Genomic DNA, 20,576 nt, shown 5'->3' on the forward strand with positions numbered 1-20,576 from the left:
GCGGACATAATAATCAAAATAATTAGAACAACCAGGGTGGTTATAACCAGCAGCAGCAACAGTCAGGTTACCAGAGCAACCCAAAGCAATTGAATAGTGGGCAGTACAATGTCTTCACCACTAGCTTGGACAAGCGAGACCGGAAGGTTCAGAGGCGGGCAGTCAACTCTGTTGAACCGGGCGTGCCCCGTTATCTACGCTGGTCTGAATAGCCAATCATATGGAGCAGAGAGGATCACCCTCCCCAGGTTGATAATCCGGGTCAGTTGGCTCTGGTGGTGGCACCTCAGGTGGGAGGTTACAAGTTCACCAAAGTGCTCATGGATGGAGGGAGCAGCATTAATATCTTATACTATGAGACCTTCCGTCGTATGGGACTAATAGATAAAAATCTCAAACCGTCTAATACGGTGTTCCACGGTGTAGTACCTGGCAAGTCAGCATATCCTGTTGGTAAGATAGCTCTGGAAGTGGCCTTTGGGGATGATCATGATTCCAGGTCGGAGACATTGACGTTTGAAGTGGTGAAAATCCAAAGTCCATATCACGCCCTGTTTGGGCGACCGGCCTACGCCAAGTTTATGGCACGGCCCTGTTATGTGTATTTGCAGCTCAAGACGCCGGGTTACAAGGGGACAATAATGGTTCACGGAAGCCATAAAATCGCTTTGGAGTGCGAGGAAGGAGATGCGGCTTACGTAGAGTCGGTTTGTGCCACCGAGGAGCTGAAGTATTATAAGGACAGTGTTGATCCGGCGGACATGACTCCATTAAAAATGCCAACTACGGAGCATGATCCGGCCCTGAAGTTCAAATCGGCAGCAGAAACTAAGCTTGTTGACTTCGTACCTGGCGATTCATCCAAGCAGTTCAGCATCAGTGCCAACTTGGATCCGAAATAGGAAAGCGCGCTCATCGAGTTCATCCGTGAGAATCGGGACATTTTTGCATGGAAGCCCTCTGACATGCCAGGTGTACCGAGGCAACTCGCTGAGCACACCCTTAATGTGGATCCTAAATACAAACCGGTGAAACAGTTCCTCCGCCGGTTTAACGAAGAAAGACGCAAGGCGATTGGAGAAGAGGTAGCCAGGCTCTTAGCAGCTGGTTTTATTGTTGAAGTTTTTCACCCTGAGTGGCTTGCCAATCCGGTGCTAGTCCTTAAGAAAAACGGCACCTGGCGCATGTGTGTGGATTACACAGATCTTAATAAGGCTTGTCCTGCAGATCCTTTTGCCCTCCCTCATATTGATCAAATTATTGATGCTACGGCGGGTTGTGAGCGTTGAAGTTTTTTGGATGCATATTCTGGCTATCATCAGATCAAAATGGCAGTTAAGGACTAGGAGAAGATGGCATTCATAACTCCCTTTGGAGCCTTCTGCTATGTGTCTATGCCCTTTGGGCTCAAAAGTGCCCAGGCAACTTATCAACGGTGTGTACAAAATTGTCTTCACAAGCAGATTGGCCATAATGTACATGCTTACGTGGATGATATCGTGGTTAAGTCCAGGGAGGAGACTCTGGTTGACGATTTGAAGGAAACCTTTGATAACCTAAGGACGTACAAGATGATGCGTAATCCGGACAAGTGTGTCTTTGGTGTACCGGCGGGCAAGTTATTGGGTTTTCTGGTGTCCAACAGGGGAATTGAGGCTAATCCGGAGAAGATCACAGCCATCACCTCCCTGGCTAAACCGAAGTGTATCAATGATGTTCAACGCCTGGCAGGCCGGATTGCCGTGTTAAGCCGGTTTATCAGCCGCCTTGGTGAGAAGGCAATCCCTTTGTATCAGATGTTGAAGAAGACAGATCAGTTCGTTTGGAGTTCTGCTGCTGATGAAGCATCTGAGGACTTAAAGCGGCAATTGGCCAATCCGCCTGTGCTCGCCGCTCCCATTGACAAGGAGCCGTTACTACTATATGTTGCTGCTAATGCTCGTGCGGTCAGCGTGGCTATTGTGGTGGAGCGAAAGGAGGCAGGTAAGGAGCATCTAGTTCAACGTCCGGTCTATTATATCAGCGAGGTAGTCATTGAGTCCAAGCAAAGGTATCCGCATTGGCAGAAGCTGGTGTACGGAGTTTTTATGGCAAGCCGGAAGCTTAAGCAATACTTCCAAGGGCACCCAATTACGGTGGTCAGTTCTGCTCCTTTGGGGGATATCATCCAGAACCGGGAAGCGACTGTCCGGGTTGCCAAGTGGGCTATAGAGCTTGGGCCGCACAGATTGAAGTATGTGCCTCGGACGGCGGTGAAGTCTCAAGCACTGGTTGATTTCATCAATGATTGGACGGAAATGCAAGCACCTGAGGAAAAGCCGGATCACACATATTGGACCATCCATTTTGACGGATCCAGGCAATTGGAAGGCTCAGGGGCTAGAGTCGTATTAACTTCCCCACGAGGTGATAAGTTTTGTTATGTTCTCCGCTTAATGTTTCCTTGTACTAACAATGCAGCTGAGTATGAAGCCTTGCTCCATGGTCTCCGGATGGCTAAAGAGATGAACCTAAGTCGAGTTAAGTGCTTCGGTGACTCGGACCTCGTGGCTCAACAAGTGTCTGGCACTTGGGACTCCAAGGACCCACTCATGGCAGCATATCGTCGTGAGGTGGATATTGTTGCAGGTCATTTTAAAGGCTATCAGGTGGACCACGTGGACCGACGGAAGAATGAAGCGGCGGACGCTTTAAGCCGGCTGGGCTCTCAGCGCAAACCGGTCCCGCCCAATGTTTTTCTGGATGTGCTGCACAACCCGTCGGTCAAGCTCCCTGGTGAAGCGGATTTGGCTATTCCTGATCCGGAGGCTCAATTGGTGGCAGCTCTTCATGTCATTCTGGATTGGACGCTTCCTTACCTGGCGTACATGAACCGGGGCGAGTTACCAGAGGATGAGATTCTGGCCCGACAGATAGTCCGGCGGTCCAAGTCCATGACTATTGTCAATGGCGAGTTGCATCATTGCAGTATATCAGGGGCGTTTCAACGCTGTGTGTCTCCTGAAGAAGGCTGTGAAATTTTGCATGAGATCCACGAAGGAGATTGTGGTCACCATGCCGGTTCAAAATCTTTGGTAGCTAAAGCGTTTCGCCATGGCTTCTATTGGTTAACTGCTCATGCTGATGCGGAGGATCTGGTCAGACAATGTGACGGTTGCCAAAAGTTTTCAAGACGTGCTCATGTGCCGGCTCAAGAATTGAGAATGATTCCAATTACTTGGCCGTTTGCGACATGGGGGCTGGATATGGTTGGGCCTTTCAAAAGGTCCAAAGATAAGAAGACCCACCTTCTGGTGGCGGTTGACAAGTTCACAAAGTGGGTGGAGGTAGAACCGGTTGGCAAGTGTGATGCGGCCACGTCGGTTCAGTTTATCAAAAAAGTGATTTTCCGGTTTGGCTTTCCACACAGTATCATCACAGATAATGGTACCAATTTGTCCAAGGGTGCCATGAAGGAGTTCTGCGAACGGGAGCACATCCGGCTTGACGTTTCATCAGTGGCACACCCACAGTCCAATGGTCAAGCAGAAAGGGCTAATCAAGAGATTTTGAGAGGAATCAAGCCCCGTCTTATGGTTCCTTTGCAGAGAACACGGGGTTGTTGGGTAGAAGAATTACCATCTATGTTATGGAGCATCAATACCACACCCAATAGATCAACAGGATACACACCATTCTTCATGGTCTACGGAGCGGAGGCGGTTCTCCCCAGTGATATCCGTCATGATTCACCTCGTGTGACGGCTTATGTTGAAGCGGACAACGAGACATCACGGCAAGATGCTTTGGACCGGTTGGATGAAGAGCGTGACATAGCAGCTGCTCGCTCAGCGATTTACCAACAGGATCTTCGTCGTTATCACAGTCGCCGAGTTAAAACCAGAACCTTTCAAGAGGGAGATTTGGTGCTTCGGCTCATCCAAGACCAGACTGATATGCATAAGCTATCCCCACCTTAGGAGGGACCTTTTGTGGTCAGCAAGAATCTACACAACGGGTCATACTATCTGATCGATATTCAAGAGCATAAAGACTCTCGTACATCAGAGGAAGAGACCAACAGGCCGTGGAACATAACTCATCTTCGGCCTTACTATACCTGAGCCATTGGCTCCACTTATGTACATATTACGATGATGTATATATTATGATTAAATATAATAAACCGGAACCTCAGCTAAAGCGGGGTATCTGTTCTTTTACATCATGTGTGGTTACATGGAGTTGTTCTAAAGCGGCCTCCGGTTTACCCCTCGAGTTAGCTTTTCAAAAGCATCTGTTATGTCACTTGGGGGCTTGGTCGTGTCCGAACCAATGCAATACCTCTTGATAGGCGAGAGCCACCAGATCACTTGGGGACTTGGTCACGTCTGAACCAGTCATGCCTCTTGATCGGCCTAAGGCCACAGAATCACTTGGGGGCTTGGTCGAACCCGAACCATTGCCATGCCACTTGATTGGCATAAATGCCACGGTTTCATTTGGGGACCTGGCTGACTTGAACCATAGCTACACCTATCGGGAGCTTGGTCGTGTCCGACCATGGTAACGCCATCTGATCAGCTCAAATAAGCCTGTTTTTGCAAACGGTTTTGTCATTGCCTTTGCTTCACATTTTCTTTGAAAGATATTTCTTTCTTTTTATTGCGTTTTTTAAACCGACAAAGTTTTAAGCCGGTTCAAACTGTCAATTGACGGAACACGGTCCATTTTAATCCGGAGACTATTTGCTCGGTTTGATTTTTTGTTAACATCCTATTACGGAGTAACACGGTGTTTATTATAACCCGGCACGGTTTACATGGTAAACCGGCATCATATATATACAGGAGCTGCTATCTCCTCCAACAGTGTGGGTTTATAAAACTCTGCTTCAAGATTGGCCAAGCTAACTTCACGTCCAGCGATGGCAGGTATTATGTATCTCAAAATTTGGTCATATACTTAAAAAATTCGGATGTTTTGATTTCATGTATGCAGACATCATATTCCGCCTGACGGTACAACCATGGTGGCACTTTAAGATTTTTATTGCAGAAAGTACTTTGGAAAGTTCATCACCCAAAGGAAGAGCAAGTTGCAGTAATTATGCACGAAGGCATATCAGCATCAAAAGTATCAGCTAGCCTATTACAAGGCAACACGGTGCCCACAATAAGATAATTGTTTTTCGCAAGGGAGAAGCAGTTTTAAACCGGCTTCCGGTTCAAGCTTGGTCACCAGCCCGGCCTGATGGTTGTGGGTCATCCCGCGCCGCTTCAGCTTCAGTTTCTCTACCCAGCGGCTGGAAATCAACAGTTGTCCAGTCGATTCCCATTAATGCTTGAAAGACAGCTTCATCATGGATCAGCAATGATGGGTCAATATCGGGAGCGTAAGTATGCTTACGGATTGGAGGGATAAGATTTTCCGCTTCATGAATTGGTGCAGCTACTCGCTTGTTTTGATTGTCATATTGGGCTTGATAATGAGACAAGTCTGCTTCTTCAGCCAATTGACAAGCTAGCGGACGCACCTCCCAGTTTATTGCTCGCAGATCCACTTGACTAAACTCTGACCCGTCTTCCTTCAAGCTGGGATAGCCCTGAGCCGCTTCAATAGGGTCAAAATCCGGCACCCAAGCTTTTGCCCGGATTAAGGCATTGATCGCACCGGTTCGAGCAGCATATTTCTTCAGCTCTTCAACCCGGGCAGGAAGCACTGACAGTTTCATCAGAGTGTCTTGAATCAAAGTGGGCGCCAGCTTGTTGTGGGATGCAGTACAGATGATTCGTTGTGCACCAGTGTACAGTTGTTCGATCAACGTGTAGGCGGCTTTCAATTTCTTCCGCACATCTGACCTCAAGTGACCAATGCGTGTCCCTGAAATATCACCAAGGGTTAACAAACCGGTAGCTCTGTAAGACGGCAGAATCAATTGAAAAATCAAACCGGCTTACCAAAGATAGCAGTGGTCATGGCATGCACGTGCCGCTTTATGCTGGTCAGTTCATCCTCCACAGGTTTTAGTGCAACCTCGGCATCTTCTGCTCGTTTGGTTAAAGCGGATTTTTCAGTAGCCCAATCCGCCCGCTCCTTCTTGAAATCCTTCTTAAGATGTTCCATGACGCTTAAGGTGCTGATCAACTCCTCTTTTTCTTTTGAGGTTTCAGTCTATTGGGACTTCAGATTTTCTTGGAGATCGGCGATTTGGGTCTCTTTTGTCTTCAGCTCAGCCTGCATACAGACAGTTATATGATTCAGCAAGCAGTGCAAGAATTGAAGCACCAACCACATAACAAGTTATGCAGTTGGTGCTTGGGGGCTAATGCCTATTTGATCGTCATCTTTCAATTGATTACAAAGTCCCAAGCTCAATACAAGTATTCAACTTGGCACTTGGGGGCTAATGGCTATTTGTTCAAAAAAGTTCTGATGCGGAGATATTAATTACTTAAGTCCCGGTTTAACTACACTAAGTCAAACCGGCCCTTGGGGGCTACATCAGCGAATTTCGAGGCATTAAGATTTATATTAGTAAGTCCCGGTTGAAAGAAGATTACAAACCGGCCCTTGGGGGCTAGGAGAGTCAGCAAGAATTGAAGCATACAAGCAGGAGAGAGCATATGGAAGTTACCTCATATTTATCTTTCATCATGTTAACCAGACCGGCTTCATAGTCACGACTGGTATACAGCCGGTTCAGATAGCCGGAATGGATGTCTTGGGTGTTCAGAGCAGCATAAGTCGCCAGATCAACATTCCACTTGCCTTTTCCAAAGGCAGCAAATTCTTCCTTGGCAGTATGTTTAGACAAAGCGACAAGATTGCCTGGCTCTGTGCGACCAATGCCAGTAATGACAACCTCATCATCCTTGGCATCACCGGTTTGAACTGGGGCCGTTGGCTTATCAGTACGCTTTGTTGGATTGGTGGATTTCTCAATCCGGATGGGGCTTGTGGGCTGGTTGACAGGACTTGAGGTATCAATAGGCCTCTCTTCAGCAATAAGATCGTCATCACGCTGCGGTGGATCATTGGGTATGTCTTCAGGAATAGCTGCTTCAAGATCTGGTGTTTTGCCCGGTTCAGGGACGACATCCTCCTCGGCCGCTTTATCCAGGCGAGCTTTTTTGCTCGGCCTAGGCTTGGCCCTGAAAGGAATAACAAAGTCAAATACAACATATGTTCCAAGGTGATGTACCGGACATATTAAGATAAGTATGGCTTACCCAAGCATCGTTTTGAGCGGTGGCAGCTGAGTAGCCGATGACTCGCCAGAGGATGAGTGGGAAGTAACCTGATAATCGGAGTCAGATGGATTAAGAGGTTGACGAAAACAGCCCGCTTTAGGACAAGCACTGACAAGCAAATTAGAGACCTCTGAACGGCGTTTCTGAACCGGACTGTTCAGTAAACCGGTGGAGGTAACTACCTTGCCTCTGTGCCGGGTTATGCGGCGAGCTTCGTGCTGTTGGGTCTTCATAAGAAATTTGGGATCCAAGTAAGCAAGAGGATGAGAAAATTTAACTTTCCGGTTTGCCTGATGGATTTTTAGTGAAGGCAAAGGTTCTGAATTGGAAGAGAGAATAATTACCTCTGCAGCATCAACATGGCTGGCTTCGGCATCATCCTGACAAATATCACCATCAATAAGATGCATGAAAAATAAGCCAAGTGAGTCAAGCCCTACCTCAAGGTCCGGATTATCCACATCATCATCAGGGGCCGTATTAGAGGATGTAGTGGTTCTTTTCCTGTGGGCAGTCTTCTTCACAGCTTTAGTCTTTTGCCGGGTTGATCTTTCCGGTTTGTCTGGTTTTTTCTGGTTTCTCCTGCGGCAGTTTCTTGCTCCAAAATGGATCATTGCCCTGGTTACACAGACACTGATATTAAACAATGACCAGATATATCAATAACAGGTTCAGCAAAAAGAAAAATCAAACTCTTACAGCTGGCGGTTTGTTGGTGGCACAGAAGGGAAGCAGGCCGGTTTTAGCACAGATGTGTTCCGGTTCATTCAGCATCTTGTTCACAGCCTCTGTGATTTCTTCGTCGGTGAGCTGGATGTTAGCATGTCGCAGTGGGTCATCAACACTGCCGGTATACTCGCACATCAAATCGGAGCGCTGACTAAGGGGTAGTATGCTCCATGATATCCAACAGCGAGCGAGATCAACCCCTGTTAAACCGTTGGCCATAAAGGCTCTGAGCTTGGACAGTTGAGGAGCGTATTTGCTTCTCTCCTTGGCAGTCAACCTTTGCGGAAAGGGGTGTGTATTGCTAAGCCGCTCCGGACGAAAGCCAGGCAAAGGATTTTCACCAGCAGGGGAGGTGTCTTTGCAATAGAACCATGTTTGATTCCACTCTTTGGGGTGGCTATGCAGCTTGGCATGAGGGTATGTGACCTCTTTCCTTTTCTGAATCGCCACACTGCCCAATTCCGTATTGGAACCATCAGAAAACTCAGTACGGCGGTTTAGATGGAAACAGTCTCTGAACAACTCCACTATGGGCTCCTCTTGAAAGAACGCCTCACAGAGCACTTGGAAGTGACACATATTTGTAATAGAGTTGGGACCAGTGTCTTGTGGGTGGAGTTGAAAATCGGCTAAAACGTCCCGGTAAAATTTAGAACCGGGCGGCTTAAAGCCCCGGGCTAAGTGATCTACGAAAACGACGACCTCTCCATCTTGAGGTGTGGGAGGGCATTCTTTGCCAGGAGCCCTCCAATGGATGGTATCTTTGCTGCCTAAGGCGCCGATCAGGACTAAATCGTCCAGTTGAGCCTCTGTGACGCGAGAAGGAACCCAGTTGCACTCATATACTTGCTTGGCCATGATGAAATCTACAAGGTAGGTGATCCCGGTTCAAAAATGCATTGATTAAGGTACATTGGTATGTGCAATGTTAAACCGGAGACAGATCTATCTAAACCGGAGTTTTATGAAGCAACAACATCTTGCGGTTCAACAAGGGGACTAATGGTATATACCGGTTTGGCAATTTTTTCTACAAAGTTAAACCGCCTGGTCTAAACATTGAAGCAGATGAGTAATTTTACAGAAACAGATTTCATAAGACTTCTTTACAGCGACGGATCTGAAGCAAGTTCAGAAAATAAGGAAAATATTCAAGGTTCAAAAAAGAACAGTACTGAATCAATGGGCAGAGATACATATAGATCTATGGTCTTGAGGCATGAAACTGAAGGCGGATGCTAAAAACTACCGCTACATAGAGTAAGGATTCACAGATGCATCTAGGAGTTATCGTATGAACACGAAACAGGCGATGAACACTAGAAGAACATGAAACCCTAGAGCAGATCTATGTTGAAAAGAACAGAAGACTTACTGGAGATGAGAAAGACGCAGAAGGTTGCCGTGGTGCTCTGGTGTGCCAGGTTGATGCAGCGGCCAAGGTTGATGCAGAGGCTGACGGTGGCGGGGGAGCTCCGAAGCTGGGCGACGCGAGGAAGACAAAGCACAAGGGTACGAAGGGGAAAAAGAAATGACCCTTCGGTCCTATTTATAAGGCAAGGTACAAGAGTCAGGCGCGAAAATCAAGGGACCGTGGGTTTGGAAACGAAGATGTCGCCTTAATTGTCGCAGACCTATTAAGGTCCTTTATAACAGGTGACGTCATGCCGGTTTACAACGACCAGAGAAGATGACATCACGGCGGTTCAACAAACTACAAGAAGATATTGAAGATGAAGATTTTTGCTAAAGGATTGACATGAACATGTTCAAATCAATCTGGGGCCTAATGTTGGGGATATCACTACTGGGCGTAAACCGGCCTATCTGGGTCGGGTTAACTTCGTCAGTAGTTAAGTATATTAAAGCCCAAGAAGGCAGATGAGGGCTCAAGGCCCATAGTTGGTTCAAGGCCTGTAGCCGTAAACCGGCGTTGGTATTTAACTTGTATTGTAAGTTAGGAATAAGTAGAGACCAAACCGGACACATCTATGAGCTGGTATTGGGACTCTGTGAACTGACGGGCATCACCCGTGTATATAAGGGGACGACCCGGCGGCGGTTCAAGGACAACAGACAACAACTCGAGACATAGGCGAAGCTTGTTTGCTCCCTGGTCATCGAAACCCCATCAATTCCATCACAACTAGACGTAGGCTTTTACCTTCATCGAAGGGGCCGAACTAGTATAAAATCTCTTGCGTCCCTGTGTCCGCTTTAACCCCTTCAAGCTAACCCGTCGCGATGGCTCCACGACTAAGTCCTTTCTCTAGGACATCTGCCGTGACAAAACCACGACATCGGCAGACAGTGATAACTTGTTGACAGTCATAACTCGGCTGATAAGTCGAGTGGAGTTATGAAGCCCGAGACGTTATGAAGTCCAAGACGTTAAGAAGCCCATGAAGAGAAGTCAGAATAGTTTAAGTCTTAATCCGAGTTGGACTCTACATGTAACCCGCCCCTTCAACATATATAAGGAGGGGCAGGGCACCCCAAGGGGAGAGAGGAATAATCTTAGGGCTAGACATAACTGGGAGAGCCGGTTTACGGCGACTCCCTCGTGATGATAATGAGACCTAGCGTCAAACAACATGTAGGGTTGTTACCGGATGATGTTTCCCGGGGCCCAAAGCTGTCTAAATCCTTGTCTTGTGTTGCATCTCTCGATTCCGCTCAACCCCTCTCAAGCTACCACATAGATGTGTTGGCCTCACGACTAAGTCCTCACACTAGGACATCTGCCGTGACAAATCCACGACAGTTGGTGCCCACCGTGGGGCCCGCGCATGATGGTGTTGAGTTCTTGGAGGGATCTTTTCTAAGGGTTCGAGAAGTTTGCAAATTTCCGGCTTAGCGAAAATCTGGGGTGGAAAATTCATATCAACTACAAATTCATCAGTCAAGATTGACGAAAGTGTTCTGCGGTGGCGGATATATGAGATTAACTATTTTAGGGTTACATGCTGTACGGCCATCTCTCGCGCTATGACAATCCGCCGAGTCCGAGGCAAGGTGTTTGACTAGAGGCGATTTATTTGCCATGTTCTCCGAGACCGACTAAAGTTAAGGTGATCCGTCCGAGCGCAGGTTCTACCAAAGTTATCGTAACCACAGCTCTTGTTCGTTCTACTCGATGGAAAATCCCTAAAAGCGGCAGCCGTCTTGGCTATTCCGACGTGTTGCAACTGCTGCTCTATACGCAGCGCCCATGTTACCTGCCGCCCACAAGAAGATTAATCCACGGGTTGAGAATTCCCCATTGACCCGTCTTGCTGAAACCTGCCTCTGTCTTTGTTCCTAAACCGCCGTAATCAGGCGTGCCTCCGACAGCTGCTCGAGCTTGATCCGGACCCGGACTCGCCGGTCGCGCACTGGTCTCCTGACTTATTGGATCGCTCCGCCTCGGATCGGTTGGGGTGCCCCCCACCGGGTCTCGCTGCTGCGGCCGGTTCAGCTGCCGCACGCTGAGTTGCCGGACGTCGTCGACTGCCCCCGCGCCGAGATGCTGCTTTGCCTCGACTTGTTGCGCAGAACTCCTACTGCTTTGTGCGCTCGCACTGAACCGGCCACGGCCGCGCCACTCCAACCCGCTGCGGCAGCAGATGCACCTTGTCGACCCGCCAGAGTGCCCTTGATGTGGCTGGTTCACCTACGCGCCCGAGACACGCAACCGAGCCACCTACTGCTCACCACACCCAAGCTCGGTCCTGCAGCCTCAAAACCGGATCAAAATCCGGGTTACGCCGCCTCCGAGTCAAGCCGCGCCCACGCCCATGTCCGAGTTACCGCGCCAAGTGCCGCAGTTTCAAGCTGCCCGCCGGTTTAGCCTCCACCAGAGCTTAAGTTGCATGTCTCGTGCTGAACCGCGTTGGGCTCCGTCTTCAAATCGCCGCCGCCGGCCACCTTCGAGTCGGCCGTCGTGGTGTATCTGAACCGCTGCCTGCCATGGGCCGCCATGGCCGAAGCAGCCTCGCCTCTGCTCCCGCTGCCGCAAGCACGTCCTTGAGCCGTTGCCTGCCTCAGCTGCTCGTTGTTGAGCAGTCCCGGTCGAGCCGCCATCACCTTCACCCGCCTTGCCTCCGCCTCAAGCCACCGCACGTTGGGCCACCAGTCGCCTCACCGCGGGCCTCCTCAGCGGCAGCTGCACCGGGTTGCCCTGACCCGTTCCACCTCCACTCGGACTCAATCCCAAGTGGCCTCGTCTCTGGGTCGCTCTGCCTTCCGGACCCGCCTGCGGCCATTTCGAGCTGCCTTCGTCAAGAGGAGCCCGTTTCTAGACTAGCCTTTGCCATCACCTGTGACCTCGCCTTCGCCTTGGCTCTGGCTATGACAAGTCGTGCCTCGCCGGTTTGCCTGTTTATCAACTCCTCTATCAAGGTGCTAGTTGCAAAGAACAGAAGCCATCACACATTGAAACAGGTGATTCAGAAAACAAAGAAATACTCCCTTGTCTGGAGTAGTACACAGTTCAAATCAGTAGACATTATTTGTGAGGCCACACTGGATAATGGAGAAGACGATGGCAGCAACGCTAGCACGTGCTGGCGGTTTGGTTAAGCATTGATCTTACAAAAGGTTCAAAGGGAAGGCAGGATAACCCGGGGCGTTTCTGCTCTATTTCTAAACCGCCTGTGCATTAACCTGGTACGGCCATCGCAGTCACTCCTCGAGTCAGCCGCCGCCTCATCAAACCAGTCGCGCCTGAACCGGCCTCGTCGGCACACAGAGCCGCTACTGCAGCCCGCCTCGGCCTCAATCCGCCTCAAACCGGACCTGCGCCGCCGTTGCTTTCCGTCCGTTTTTTGTGCTGGATTAATCCGTTCGGGTCGGCCATTTCCGCTGAATCGCCGGAGTTTGAAACTACGGTCTAAAACCGCCTGCTGTCGTTGCAAGACGAGCCCCCATCATCCGAACCGCGCCCTGAGTCGCCCGGGCCAGGCGGCGTCGCCATCCACGCCCTGAGCTGCTGGATCTCAAACAGTTCGCTGGTTTACCTCGCTGCCGCGCCTCTGCCCCGGGTAGTTTCCGCTTCAACAGCCGCGTCGAGCCACCTTCGACCCGTACTCCTCTATCGAGACCGACAGTCCCGCCCGTCTACTCGTGGCCTCTGGTCACCTCTGTCCGAGGCCGGTGCCAGTTCTGCCCTGCCTGAGCTGCTGCCTTGCCGTGGCCTCACTGCCCTCACCTCTGCCTCAAGCCAATGGATTCGACGATATTGGGCAGAACAGTGGTTCAAGTATAGATTTGTGACAAAGGAATATGCTGAAAAGAATGCCATCAAGCGACCATGGGGAGACATCCTCTACAAAAATCTTCAACCCAGGTCCAGAGATGAAGCCATTGAACAAGGCTTCTATCCCTGCATGGTCCGTGGACCACAGCCTGCGGATGCTGACCCATCGTCACTCCTATGGTGTTGTGATGACAATATGTTCAAGCGCAACTTCCAGTTTGCCCAGAACTCAGCGAAGCAGAACAAGAAGTCTTTGGGATTAGACTTCAACCTTGGTCCCTCTGCTCCCCGTGCCGATGGAACTCACGAAGCTGAACCCAATCTTCTTGGGTCCTTCTACAACTTGGAAGGTCTCATCACTCATATCGTGGTTCAAGGGACAGCCGTGAATGAGCCTGCAGATGACGGTGAATTAGATGAAGCGCATGCAGCGCCGAAGCCAAAGAAACTGAAGTAGCCAAAAGCTTCAAAGCCTGCCTCTGCACCAAAAATCTCACGGGCGAAGCCACTGGCCACTTCACCTCCTGAAGACAGTGTGCATTCTGAAGACTTGTCACGCATCTCCAAGCCCCAGAAGGTCAAGATGCCTCTGCCACACACCAGCCAAGAACTGACAGCTGCTGCTATTCTGTGCAACGATGCCATTGATCTGTCCAGTGATGAAGATCTTGCAGATGACGGTCTTGAGCAACTGATCAAGAGCAAAGAAGAAGCAGAAATCTTCAACAATTTGCTTCTCTTTGACGTGGCAATCATCCACGACTTCATTGATGAGTGGTTTGAAACGCCCAACCTCAGCTTTGAAGATCTGCAACTTCCCATTGGTCTTAGTGTCGCCTTCCATGGCACCATTGCTTCAGAGCTAGCTCTAGCTCAACGCATCGTCGAACTGAAGCAGAAGATTGACTTTGAGAAAGCTCAGTTCAAGAAGCATATGGCCAAGCTCAGCATGCAAGAGGTCAAGAACTTCAAGATCATGCTGCACGAGCTTAAAGAAGCCTTTCTCAAGAAGCATGAAGAAGCTCAAGGTTCTCATGAGCGCATGAAGAGCCTGGCTGACAAGTGTGTGCAAGCCTACAATGAGGCTGAGAAGCGCAAGGCCCTTGGGCGTCCTGGCATCGACCCCAGGATGGCTGCAAAGAAGAAGAAGAAGCCCGCTATGGCCGAACCCGACGCGCCAAGGCAGGAAGCAGATCCCATTGTCTTCCCAACTAGCATGACTGGCTCGAAGCCAAAGGCCAGGTCAACAACTTCAGAACTGAAGAAGACAAGGACTGCTGAGGCTGAAGCCAGAAAGAGGAAACATCCTGAAGCCTCTGCTACTGCTCCCTCCAAGAAGAAGCGGAAGACCAAGAAGGAACAGGCTGCTCCCACAGAGCCCTTGATTGTTGAACCCATCTCCATGGTTCGCCCAGCCACTGAACATCAAGAGCGCCAACTGACTGTCCATGAGCCTGCTTTCACAGAGGCTCATGAAGCTGAAGACTTTCCAGCAGCTGATCCCATCGCTGCTGAAGACATTGGTCACCATGACCATGTTGAAAATGATGCAGTTCTTCCTCAGCTCGAGCACCAACAGGTATCATCGCCTGTGCTAACGCACAGCAAACTCATCAGCATTGGTCGTCCTCTGATGCCAATTGCTCAGGATGCATCATGGGCTGATCGCCCACAAGCACAAGAGGAAGATGACTTTGAGGCCCAACCAACTCCAACTCCACAGGCGTCGCCAGCGTTACGCAGGCTTCGCAAAGGACCAAGGCCTCCAGTCTCTGAGTCTGAAGCTAAAGCTACTGAAGACATTCCGGCTGCATCAGCCGATGAAGAAGAAACCCAAGCGCTGCTACACCCCCGTCTCACCAAGAAGCTGTTCTCGAGGAGAACGTGACTGTGACCGACCCTCCAGCTCATCAAGTGGAGGTTGAGAATCGTGAGGCTGCCACCACCAACACCAATGAAGCCACTGACGCTGTCATGGCTGAAGCCAATGTGGAACCTACACCAACAAAAGCATCGGAAGTCAGCGAAGCCAATGATACTACTACTTCTGTTCCTGCGCCTGCTGCTGGTCCTCAGTTTGACTATCATGTTGAGCACAGGCCTCAGGTACAGAAGCCAATCCCAAGATTGCCCAGGTTTCCAGGACCTGCATCAGCACCTGGATCCTTCAATGTCAATGGCTTCAAAGCAGACAACGCCTTCTTCAATAGCTCCAAGAACCCCTACTCAAGGGAAAGAATATCTTCTGATCGGTTCTGGAGCTATCCACAGCGAAGCTATTACTCCTGCATTCTGTACAATCAAGGTCGCATCTTCCCACATAAGCGTCTTGACATCGAAGCAATAGCTGGTCTGCCCTGTCTGGAAGAAGCTCTGGATTGCTTCAAAGAGGTTGGATTGCTGCCGTTTGTCACCGACCAAGAGCACTGGAATGAAGAGTTGCTACTCCAATTCTATGCCACACTTCACATCCGTGGGTACAACAGAGATCCGAAGACTTGGGTCCTGGAGTGGATGACATGAAATGTTCATCACGAAGCCAAAGCCTTTGATATCATTGAGCTCACTGGTCTACCCACTCCTGGCGATCTCTACGAACATGGCTGTCAGCTTCACAGTGAAGCTATGGAGAGCATCTTTCAGAAGCCTGAACCAAACATGAGTCAGATGCTTAGTATGATGAAGCCATTGCCACAAGATGCTGCATATCCTAAGGAGTTTCTTGTTGAAGACCTTGAGTATCTGCCAAGGACTATTTATCACATCATAAGGCAAACTCTCTGGCCTATCAAAGGACATTCTCCACATGCCACGATGGAAGGTGCAATGAAGACTTTGGTCTTCTATATTCTTCATGGCAAATGCTTCAATACACAGGACTTCTTCATCCGCCAACTTGCTGCATCAGGCTCTGATCTTTTTGGCTTGAAGTTCTACGCTCCATGGATAATGCGGTTGATTAAACTCCACTCCGCTATCTCATATCAGCCATCTGCTCGCAATCATCGGATCTTTCTGCCTGATGTGGATATGTCCGTTGAAGCCTTTTATCCTGAGCCTGCCAAGGAGCCTCTTAGTCTTCAGAATGCGGAGCATCAAAGTTTTTCTCAGAACATTGAAGGAGTTGAAGCAGTCACTCATGTTTATCCTTTGGCTGGAACTACACGTGCACCACATCCTGCCCTTACTGAAACCACCGATAGCACAATTGCCAAACGACCCAAGAAGCGCACTCGTGTCCTCAATGACCGAGAGCTTCTGGTGGCTCTTCATCAGAAACAGGATAGGCATCATGACTGGCTGAAGCGCCAAATGCAAAGCCTCTTGGTGGTTGTCAACCGCATTCGCAATCTTGCCACCAAGAATGCCTTTGTTGCCCATGAAACCTCTCGACGCACCTGGAAAGGGCTGACACTTATGTGCTCTGAAGATGATCTTCAAGAGGATGGTTTCTCTGAACGCTTCAAGTTTGACTCCACACCTCCTCGAAGGGCAGTGCTGCGACGAACTCCATCTCTTGAAGACTCTGAGTTCTGTTCCTCTGCTGCAACTGTGAATGCCAGAGTGATCGAGGACGAAGACAATGCTACTTCACCGCCGCCTCCTTCAGCACGCTTCGACACTGCTCCAAGTTCTTCTGCACCGCCGAACACCACCGACGACCCTGCTGCTTCACCTACTCTTCATGGGAACGAGTTGATGCTCTATGTCTCCAAACCTTTTTGGTCCTTACTGACAAAAGGGGTAGAAGCATATGAGTTTGATAGTCTTCAAGCAGGTCCACATGGGCGGTTGCTTTATTTTTTGCCTCGTGTTTACAACTCTCGTTTTGATACATTTAGTTCTTTGAGTTGTAACACCTAAACTCGATGGTCGTCTGCTACTTATTTGCTACTTCATGATGCGACGATAAATTTCGCATGTGCGACGATAAATTCCACACTTAGATCATTTTGAAGACGTCCATTTTCCATTATGAATGTCATTATCTTCACATACCTTCTCATGCATAATGAATTGTCATCATAAGTTGAAGAGGATCTCCACGAGTACAACCTGCCATGTGCATTTGCATTCCAAAAGCAAATTACTTATATGCACATCTTCAGGGGGAGCCCTTGCAACTTATGAAGACAATTCCTTATCCTTTACAATTTCACATATTATATTCCCCGTTGAAAACTTCAACTAGTTTGTCATCAATCACCAAAAAGGGGGAGATTGTAAGTGCATCTAGTGCCACCCCTAGTTGGTTTTGGAGTATTGACGACAAAACCTAGTTGAGGGACTAATGTGTTTGTGAGAATTGCAGGATAACACAGGTAGAAGTCCCTCATTGATTCGGTTTTCCTACCAGAGATGACCCCTAAAAATGTATGAAGACATTGATGTCAAAGGTGGTATATGAAGATATTCACATTGAAGACTATGACAAGAGAAGACATCGCATGAAGCCTATGGAGCTCGAAGACTTAGGTCCTTCGTAGTTCTTTTTCTTCTTTGTTGAGTCATAGGAACCACCGTACTGTTAAGTGGGGTCCAAGAGAACCAGTCAGAATGACTGAAGTGATGCTTAACCAAAACCTATGTCTTCGAGTGAAGACTATGAGAGCGAATCTTGTCTAGAGTCGGACAAGTCAGCTTTGCTTGTAGCCCAAGTAAAGTTGCCGTGTGTGCTTGAAATCTGACCGTTGGAACACGTGTCAGTTCCTTAGTGGCCCAGGGTCATTTCGGACAAATCAAGTCGGGTTGCCCAGTGGCTATAAATAGCCCACCCCTACAACCATAAACGGTTGGCTGCTCAGAGTTAGAGTACGGCTTTTTTCGTTTGAGAGCAACCCACCTCGAAGCCTTTGAGAGAAAATTCCTTGCGAGGATAAAGCCCTAACCACCCAGAGCCAAAGAGTGTTAGGCATCACTTAAGTCTTCTTGTCTGTGTGATCTGAAGACTTATTACACTTGAGGACTGTGAATCCTCCAGCCGGTTAGGCGTCGCGTTCTGAGCATCCAAGAGACATTGTGGATCGCTGGTGAACGAAGTCTGTGAAGGTTTGGGAGTCTACCTTGAAGACTTACCAGAGTGATTGGGCGAGGTCTGTGTGACCTTAGCTCAAGGGGATTACGGTGAGGACTGGGTGTCCTGAGCTGCGTGTTCAGGACTGGGTGTCCGGGACTGTGTGTCCTCAGGTTTAAATACCTAGCCGCCCTAACCAGACGTACAGTTGTCACAGCAACTGGAATTGGTCCAACAAATCATTGTCTTCAACGAGTCACTGGTTTCATCCTTCCCTTCCCTTCACTTACTGTTGGTCCTGGTGAAGTCATGTCTTCACTGAGTGACTGCATGTTCTGTTTGGCTTCATAATATCTTCCTACCTGATCCTTACTACATTAATGCTATTAGTCATTGTGCTTTCACTTCATTGAATACATGACTATGGTTTGCCTAGTGTAGTCTACCTTCCGCTGCATGGTAATAGGTTTATTTCTATCGTTTGTCTTCGAAACCTCCACGTTTCGAAGACTTTCATAAAATCGCCTATTCACCCCCCTCTAGTCGATATAACGCACTTTCAATTGGTATCAGAGCAAGGTACTCCCTTGTTCTGTGTGATTCGGTTTAACCACCTGGAGTTTTAGCTATGTCGACTGCAGGGATAATTAAAGTCTCCGTTGCGTGCCCCGTCTTTGATGGAACTGAATATCCCTACTAGAAGAATAAGATGCGCATGCATCTTGAAGCCATTGACGTCGACCTATGGTATGTCGTCAAGAACGGTGTTCCCAAGGCTGGAGAAGGTGTCACTGCCGCTGACGTCAAGAAGTTCGTTCAACTGGACTCTACTGCCAAGAATATCATCTGTGGTCATCTGACCAAAGGACAGTATGGCCGCGTGAGTGCTTTGGAAACATCTAAGCTAGTCTGGGACTGGCTCTCCAAGGTCAATGAAGGCGTCTCAACCCAGAGAGATCAGAGAATCAGTGTCCTTCGCAACCTCTTCAACCGCTTCAAAAGAAATGACAATGAGAATGTCCAACTCACGTTTGATCGACTCACTGACATCACAAATGAGCTTCAAGCCCTCGGCGCTACCGAGATCACCAAGCATGAAGTCGTCAAGACACTCCTGAGATCACTTGACAGTTCGTTTGATACCCTAGCCCTGATGATTCAAGAACGTCCTGATTTGAAGACACTCGATCCGTCTGACATACTTGAGAGGCTCAATACACATGAGTTTCAGCTTTCTGAGAAAAGAGATATCTACGGCCCCAACTATGGGCAAACTCGTGCCTTCAAGGCAAAAGCTGTCTCCTCATCTGAAGAAGAATCCGACAGCAGTTCTGATGATCCTGAAGACATTGGAAAGAAACTTGCTATGCTTGTGAAGAAGTTCGAAAAATTCACCAAGAAGAAAGGCTTCAGAAAGTCTTCACGATCAAGCTCAAGGAATGATGAAGCTTCTGCTCATGACTACAAAAAGAAAACATGTCACAAGTGCAAGAAACCTGGCCACTACATCTCTGAGTGTCCGCAGTGGGACATTGAGAACAAGAAGAAAAAGAAGAGCAAGGAGTATGATTCTGATGACAAGAAGAAGAAGAAATACTCAAAATCTTCTTCCAAGTCCTCCTCAAAGTCTTCACCACACAAGAAGAGCTCATCTGGCAAGGCACATGCGTTTGTCGGCAAGGAAATGGATTCAGAGGAGGAGTCCGCTTCTGAGGAGGCGGAGGTGGAGTCTGAGGAGGAGTCCGATTCTGGCATTGCGAGTCTGGCTACAGCATACGTCGCCAAGTCCATCTTCAACACTGAAGACAATGACTCCATCACCGACACCTGTGCAAATGACAAAGACTACTCCACTCCTACCTACTGCTTCATGGCACGCGGTGCCAAGGTAAACACACGCACTACTCGCTATCAAACATCTAGTGACGATGACTCTGATTGTGGTTCCAAACCCAGCTACAAAATACTCGCTAAAATTGCAACTGAACAACAGAAAACCATGGAACACATAGAAAAACTGTTAGACAAAAGCGATGATCTGTTAGACGCTGAAATGACTCGATCTCAGTCCTTAATTGAAGACATAAAAAATCTTCACGTTAAGTATGAGGAACTTGAAAGTCGTCATGAAACGCTCTCAACAGCTCATGAAAGGCTTTCCTATGATTATCTTCAAAGGAAGCAAGATCTTGAGAAATTGAGAGCGGCTCATGAAGATCTTCAGAAAGAAAACGAGTCGCTTCGCGCCGAACAAATCAGTTCAGCTCAGGAAAATTTTGAACCACCATGTATTAAATGCATTGAGCGTGATAATGCTACCTCTGTTGCTAAATGTTCTACTGCTGCTACTGTTGCAATATCTTCA

The sequence above is a fragment of the Triticum urartu genome, chromosome 2A, assembly GCF_056163025.1.
Source record: "Triticum urartu cultivar PI428250 chromosome 2A, HENAU_Tu73, whole genome shotgun sequence".
Classification (NCBI taxonomy): Eukaryota; Viridiplantae; Streptophyta; class Magnoliopsida; order Poales; family Poaceae; genus Triticum; species Triticum urartu.